This window comes from Monomorium pharaonis, chromosome 6, assembly GCF_013373865.1.
Source record: "Monomorium pharaonis isolate MP-MQ-018 chromosome 6, ASM1337386v2, whole genome shotgun sequence".
NCBI lineage: Eukaryota > Metazoa > Arthropoda > Insecta > Hymenoptera > Formicidae > Monomorium > Monomorium pharaonis.
In genome coordinates, this window is record NC_050472.1 from 8,313,153 (window position 1) to 8,320,646 (window position 7,494).

Genomic DNA, 7,494 nt, shown 5'->3' on the forward strand with positions numbered 1-7,494 from the left:
TAGAAGCTATCTGAAATGTATGTTAATAATAATATAAATAATTTAAATATTGCTTTACAAAACCATTTTAAAATTAAAACTGCTATCAATTTTTTAAAAATTACTTTAGATACAATTTTTTTGATATCTTACTTTTTGAAATTATTCCGCAAATACAAAGTCTATATTTTTTACAAAATAATTATTTTTTAATTGTAGTATTGTCGTTGTGTTCGTCAAGAATTGAGTGCTTATACGAATAGCATACGAATAGTCTATATATGGATGGCGTATATGCGGAAACATTTGTAATTATTTCTTGAAAATGATTTATTGAAACATAAATCAATCATATACGGTTAAATTTAAAAAAAACCTTTAATTTAGTGTAAACAAAAATTTACAAATTAAAAAATAGAGAGGAAGGGGGAATTTTGTTAAACAAATGCAAATAAAAGTTTTTTGTTCAACTTTAAAATACTCTTAAAATCGTTTGACTTTTGTTTAAAAAATCTGTTTCTATCTTTTATAGTTTTGAAAACAATTACCTGGAAAAAAAACCTTTTTTTTTTTTTTTTTTTTTTGAAGGGGTGTTTTCATCCCCGTAAAGTGGAAGTTAGCGGAAATAGAATATAGTTCCTTATTTAATTATAAGAACGAACTGCTTTACTTGCATACGATTTTTCAGAATTTTCTGAATTTTCAGGTTTGCACTTCTCTTGTCAGACCAATTTTCAGACATACGCCATTTTAGAACGAGCAGTACTGGGAAAATGGAACATGGGGAAAAAGTTAAGGGTTCCTTCTACCTTATGCGTGCTTGATCCGGTCAGTACTCGCTTAGTGCTTGCAGGAACGTGAACGAAATTTCGATTCCCCGTGCGATACACCTAATGTGCAGAGACCGTCACAAAATTGTGCAGAACGGAAATCGACAATCGACAAAGATCGACGAAACAAGATTGTGATATGTGTGTGTGTAAGCGTCACACACACACATATCACATGCATATTAAATACAATTATAAAATGGGCATACTAATCCCAGGATGAGAAATTAAATAAACATTGAATTTGACCAATTCTACGGTTGAGCAATGTAGATCTGATCAAGTATTAAAAAATCACGTCTCTTAGCCGACAAAGTTAGGAATAAAATTTGTCATTGTCCGACTCTCTTCGCGAGGAGGTGGGCGAGAGATAAAGAGCCTTTTTTGTATTTATTCTTTTTATTTTTTTAATTTAAGTTTTTTTTCAAAATTTTTGGGGGGTTTTTATTTTTTACTAATATCAAAATTTTTACATCAAAATATTCAGAAACTTAATTATTCAGTTCTAGTGAATTTTGGAAAAAAGCATTTTTTGCAATAATATTTTGCAAAAATATTAAAATAAATAAATAAAAATATCACACTGTCACCAGTAGTCTGTTTTTACACGTAAGTTTTGGAGAAATTTTAGATTTCCATAAATTAAAGTCATGCGACGGGGCCAAGTTAGTCGCCATATTAGATTTTTATTTTTTTATTAATCACACATGGTTCAAAAATGCATAATCTTAAATGTGCAAAAGATCAGTTTAGTAAGTATTTGAAAATGTTCCTGCCGCTTTATTACGTTAGAAGAAAAATTTATTTTTGGCAGCCATTTTAGAGCCGTTATCTTAAATTTTTGATAAATTAAAATTACTATCTAAAAATTCAGACATATTTGACGCAAAAATTTTACTTTTTGGAGCTTCTTTAAAAGTCTATCAGTTTGAAAATAATAAATTTACAAAACTTGAAACCAAAAAATTCGAATTTTTTGCAAAAATTTGTTCATATCTTTTTAGATTAAATTTTTGATCAATTTTAAAAAGTGCCCATTCGTCAGCGTCGATAATGTACAGTTATTTGCGCACAATATTAACAAGATTTTATAAGTATTTATTTTATAAAAATATTTATCAAAAAGGTAATTGCTAAAACAAATATTTTTAACTTTCCATATAAAAAAATCATACTTGTTAGGATTTACTTTTAAATTAGCATTTAATAAACAAAAAAAAACTTTTTTTAAATCATTCATCATATCTCTTCAAAATCTTTTTCAAAAACAGTTACATCATCCAAGTAAACAAAACAAACTGTAAAAAATAATCTCTTTAATATCTTCTCCATTAGACGTTCAAAAGTCGCAGGTGCGTTGCAAAGAACGAAAGGCATAACTATTAATTGCCACAAACCGTTTCCAATGAAAATGCAGTTTTTTCTCAACTCTTAGGATCTAAGCTTACCTGCCAATATCCACTTTTCAAATTGAGAGTGTAAAACCATTCTCCGATAAACAATCCAAAATATTGTGAATCCTCGCAAGTGGATAAGGGTCTTTTATTGTAACAGTATTTAGAACTTCCGATAATCCGCACAAAATCTTATGTTCCGTCCTTCTTTTAATTAAAACGGTCAGGAAAATCCATAGGCTATTCGACTCCTCAATAACTTTTTGAGCTTTTATTTCCTCCAAAATTTTATTCACTTCCGACTGTAAATGTAGAAGAATCCAACGAGAATACCTGTTTATGAGGCAAGAATCACACAATTTTATATTACGACATAAAACATTACAATTTTCAGAAATAATATTCTCAAAAAAGACATCACCAAATTTAACCAAAAAAATTAAAAAAAAATTGTTTTGAAAAGTTTTTAGATTGCGAGAACTCTCCTCAAAAATTCGCGAGAAAGAGAGAGAAAGAGAGAGAGAGAGAGAAAGAGCCGAAGAGGCGAGGTCTTCTATTCGAAAACAAATTAGCCTGCGCTCTTTCCTTTCGTTCCTTCGTCAAACTATAAGGGCGATCTCAAAAAATTCATTTAAAATTCTCGTCTTCTCTAAGTATGCAATTGTCGCCAATATTCGCGACATAGAACGGCAAAACAACATAAAATTTGCCCAGAGAACCTGAGGCAAAAACACGTAAAATTACTGGAATTTTTTCTCCAGTAGAGAGAGAGAGAGAGAGAGAATATTTAAAATTGCAAAATTTAATATGCTGCTGTTTAAGAGAAGCGACCATTCTGGCGCTCAAAATCGACACATCCGAGCTCATATCTATTCTGAAATTTTTAGAACATAGATATGAAAGGGGAACATGAAACTGAAATGCGTCCGGAAGAAGTGAGAAAGAAGGTCTAGTTGCCTCTCTCTTGGATGGTCACGCATGCGAACTTTCGAGCAGTAACTCACAAGAGAGAAACAGCTGTAGTTCTTTCAAACATCCAAAAGAGAGGTAACTAAATCTTCTTTCTCACTTTTTCCGAACATGTTTCTTCTGCCGAAAACAATAAGTTTCCCTTTCGATGTCTATACGAATATGTCTAAGCTGAAATTACACGGTTTTTTATTTAAATATTCTTTCACGCAAAAGCGTTAGGGTACGCCCGTGCCCCACGCCTCCGAGTTGTCACATGAGAACGGCTTCGTCGCGCCCACGAACCGGAGCCAAAGCTCTGTTTGCCGCACAGAAAAAAAATTACTCTCATATTAAAACTTATGTATTCAAATTATTGCAATCATTTCATATATAAGCAATAATATAAATATTTGAAGAATAATTGTATAATCTTAAATATTAATCATATTATAATTTTAATTTAATATTATAATACTCATATAAAGGATACAATATGTTTACTTCAATTTTAATAATATCTGCTTTCGATTTTTTCATAAATTTAAAAAAAAGATGAATATTATTTGCATTTTTCTTGTACCAAATATATGTTAAACTTTTTTTAATAATATTAATTTGTTCATATGATAAAGAGGTTATTTAGAATTTACTTTAAAATTAGTGCAACAATTAATGCTATCCATTTCAGAATATTGATTTCTCAAACGAATTTTCTAATCTTCATTGCAATATGTATTCATCTTTACACATATTTATCTTCATATCACACAGCAGCACAATGACGTTTAAAAAACGTACTAAAAACATATACACTGGACGTTACGGACGTAATTAAATAATTCAAATTAGAACTGTGAACATTTCTAACACATTTCAAAAACATCCAGTGTTACCATCTTGGACATTCGAAAAACGTACATTTTAAGGAAAAACAAATAAAAATTGAGCCTGTTTTAAACATTAAAAGAATGTTTTAAAATAGACAGGTATAAATAAAATATTATTCAATTTTAATGCAAATTAATTAACTTGTTACTAAAATTTATTCGACAGTATTTATATATAGCTCAATTATATATATTATAGTTCAATTTAAAAGATCTTTAGATACAATTCAACCAATAAAAAAATCGCAGCATTATTTTATTGAATGGAAAGGGATCTTAAGACAATTTCAATATAATGAATTTAAGATTGAACTATATATATTATTTCTATTACATGTCAAAAAGAATTGACAATTATTATGCACAAAAAATTTTTTAGGCAAGAATTTTTTCAAAAGTATGTAAAAAACATCTTTAAAACGTCCAAATATGAATGTATTTTAAACGTTCAATAATGTATGTTCTTAAAATATTTGTATTACGTCCATGAACGGTTGAACAAAATAGAGACCAAAATCGGACGTCCATTGAATGTTGTGTGCTATCCGAAAAAGAAAAACCCATCTAACTACCGTTGACGTTGCTTGATTTCGAAAATTGTCGAATTAAACTAACACTTTGTGATGATCCATGAACACTTGATGTTTATGAATACATGTTTGTTATAGATAATTAATTTAATAAATCTTGTCAGAAAGATGACACATGTTCACTGATAAATAAAAGTTGTTAATTTGATTAAATTTTTTAAATTCAAATATTTATATATTTCATGTATTTAAGTTAAATGCATGAAATACTTAAATATATAAATACTTGAATTTAAAAAATTAATTAATACTTTAAATACTTAAAAAAAATTAATTAAGTTGATAAATTTAGTCAAGTTAACAACATTTTTTTCTCAGTGTATAGTTAAATAATATTTTTATAAATAAATATAATTTTTTTACAGTTTTTGATAGAAAAGTTAGTGAAACATTATTAATCTTAAATTAATTAATCGATTAATATTTTAATTTTTAAAACAAGAAAAAGAAATTGTAAATAAATACTCTTATAATAATTTAATTTAACATTCATATGAACAGTTCTTTCTAAGAATAACATATTATCAAATAAAAATAATTTAATCTTATTTTTTAAAAATAATAATTGTTGTTTTAAAGTACTGTTTTCTATTTTTTTTTTACTTTATTTAATAAAATTATTCTTCAATAATGAGAATATATTTTTGTTGGTAAACAACATAAAAATTTGTTCATGCAAGTAAATTATATTTGTTTAACTTTCTATAATCTCATTTCAAGAGTTATGTGTCAAGAAACATATTATCAAATTTCTTCTTTTCTGTATCCCAATCAGCAAAATAATATTTTAAAAATAGTTTCAATAATATTTAAAAATTATTTGAAACAATATTTTTAAAAACGATAAAAATATTGCGATAAGTTCCCTTTTTCATTAAAAAAACGTTTTTTTAATTTTTAGACAAATATTTTTTTAATGTTTAATACACATTTGCTTTAAAAATGTTTTTTTTAACATTTAATAAATGTCTGTTTTAACGTTTAAAAAACTGTTTTTTACACATCTCGAATAATTCCGGTTTCTCGCTGTGACGTTTTGCTAATTTTATGCCGTGCCGCAACATTCGCGGCGCACGTAAGGGTATCCCCATTTCGACTCATCCGAATATTCTTATCAGATTTATATTAAGTTTATTATTAAATTTTTATTGCAAAAAAATAAAAAATTTGTTATATTATTAAATAATTTTGATAAATTCAACATAATCTCACCAATCTAGCATCATTTAATTTCTACGATAATTTTGTAAGGGAGAGAAGACTACATGTTTCAAGCTACAGTCTGTTAGAACATGTTTAATTTCTGCGCCCGAAAAGCGATCACCCATCCAACTGTCAGCCACCGTCAACGTTGCTTAACTTCAAGGATCGTACGCAACATAACACTTCGTGATGAATACTTCGTATTTATGCATACATATTTGTTATAGATCATTTCAATAGATATGGTCAAAAGGCTGAAACATATATAGTTAACTTATATTTTTATAAATAAATATAAAGCTTTACAGTTTTTTATTCATTTTTACATGTGAAATAGAATATATGTGGAATAACTTATGAAAAAATATTTTTGTTCTGTTAAATGTTTAATATGTATTTAATAAACATTATTTGTAAAGTAAACCTTAATAATGTAAAAATAATTAAAAATAAATATTTAAAAAACGTTTAAAAAATATTGCTGATTGGGTTCTCGTATCCTCGATCTTTTAATAAAGCTTTTCAACCAGAATTATCAAATATCATTTATTTGAATATTATTTTAAATGACTTTTTAAATGCAAAATAATTATTACATAAACAATAAATAAATGTTACGTAAATATTATTTTAAACAATTTATTAAAATGTTAATTAATATTAAATAAACATTAATAAAATATTATATAAATATTTGTCCTAAATTATTATTTCAAACAATTAATTATTGTAACTTAAACTTGTAACTATATAAATTACTATTGTAAATTAAATTAATATTAGATAAATAAATATAAAATATTATTTTAAATATTTTTTAAAGATAAAATAAATATAATATAAAAATGAAATAAGTGTTATATAAATATTTTTAACGATTTATTAAATTGTTAAATTAATATTAAATAAATATAAATTAAACATTATATAAATATTTGTTCTAAATCATTATTTTAAATAATTAATTATTGTAACATAAATATTATATTGATATTAAAAAAATATTTTTTAAGCATTATTTTAAATATTATTTTAAAGATGAAATAAATAATACACAAACATTAAATAAATGTTATGTAAATATTATTTTAAACAATTTATTAACATGTAAAGTTAATATTAAATAAATATTAATTAAATATTATATAAATATTTGTCCTAAATCATTATTTTTAATAATTAATGATTGAAATATAAATATTAAATTAATATTGAATACATATATTTTTAAATATTACTTTATATATTATTATTAGATAATACTTTAAATTTTTTTTTTAATATAAAATAAATATTGAATTGAGCTCTTATGCTATACTTATGCAGCTTATGTCATTTTGTGTGTGATAGCCCTTACACTAGACCGCGCACTACAAGGACCACGTGTTTTGAGCGCGTTCTGTAAGATCCCGAATGAGCAATTAAAATGTTTCGCGTGCCCGCGAAGGAAAAAAAGCATTTTCGCTTTTTTGAACGAACCAAAAAGCTTTATTCAGAACAAGTACAAACTAATGTCGTGACACATCTGAATAAGCGCGCGATTTCTTTTCAACTAGTTTATTCTCGTTGCTTGACAACAGCGATATCAGTTCAGATGCCACCGGCCACGCCAGCTGCACGAACGGTGGGAGATCTGCTGTCTCTTTCCTTCTCTAGTGAC

The 7,494-nt window shown here is 26.1% G+C and overlaps 1 long non-coding RNA gene across 1 annotated transcript; it reads right to left on the minus strand.

The window, feature by feature from the left end:
- Nucleotides 1–541: 541 nt before the first annotated feature.
- LOC118645912 lies at nucleotides 542–3,562 on the minus strand. Its single transcript, XR_004963552.1, has 2 exons — nucleotides 2,258–3,562; nucleotides 542–1,536 (listed from the first exon to the last, which is right to left on the minus strand). It is a non-coding gene; the product is annotated as an uncharacterized LOC118645912 (long non-coding RNA).
- Nucleotides 3,563–7,494: the final 3,932 nt, after the last annotated feature.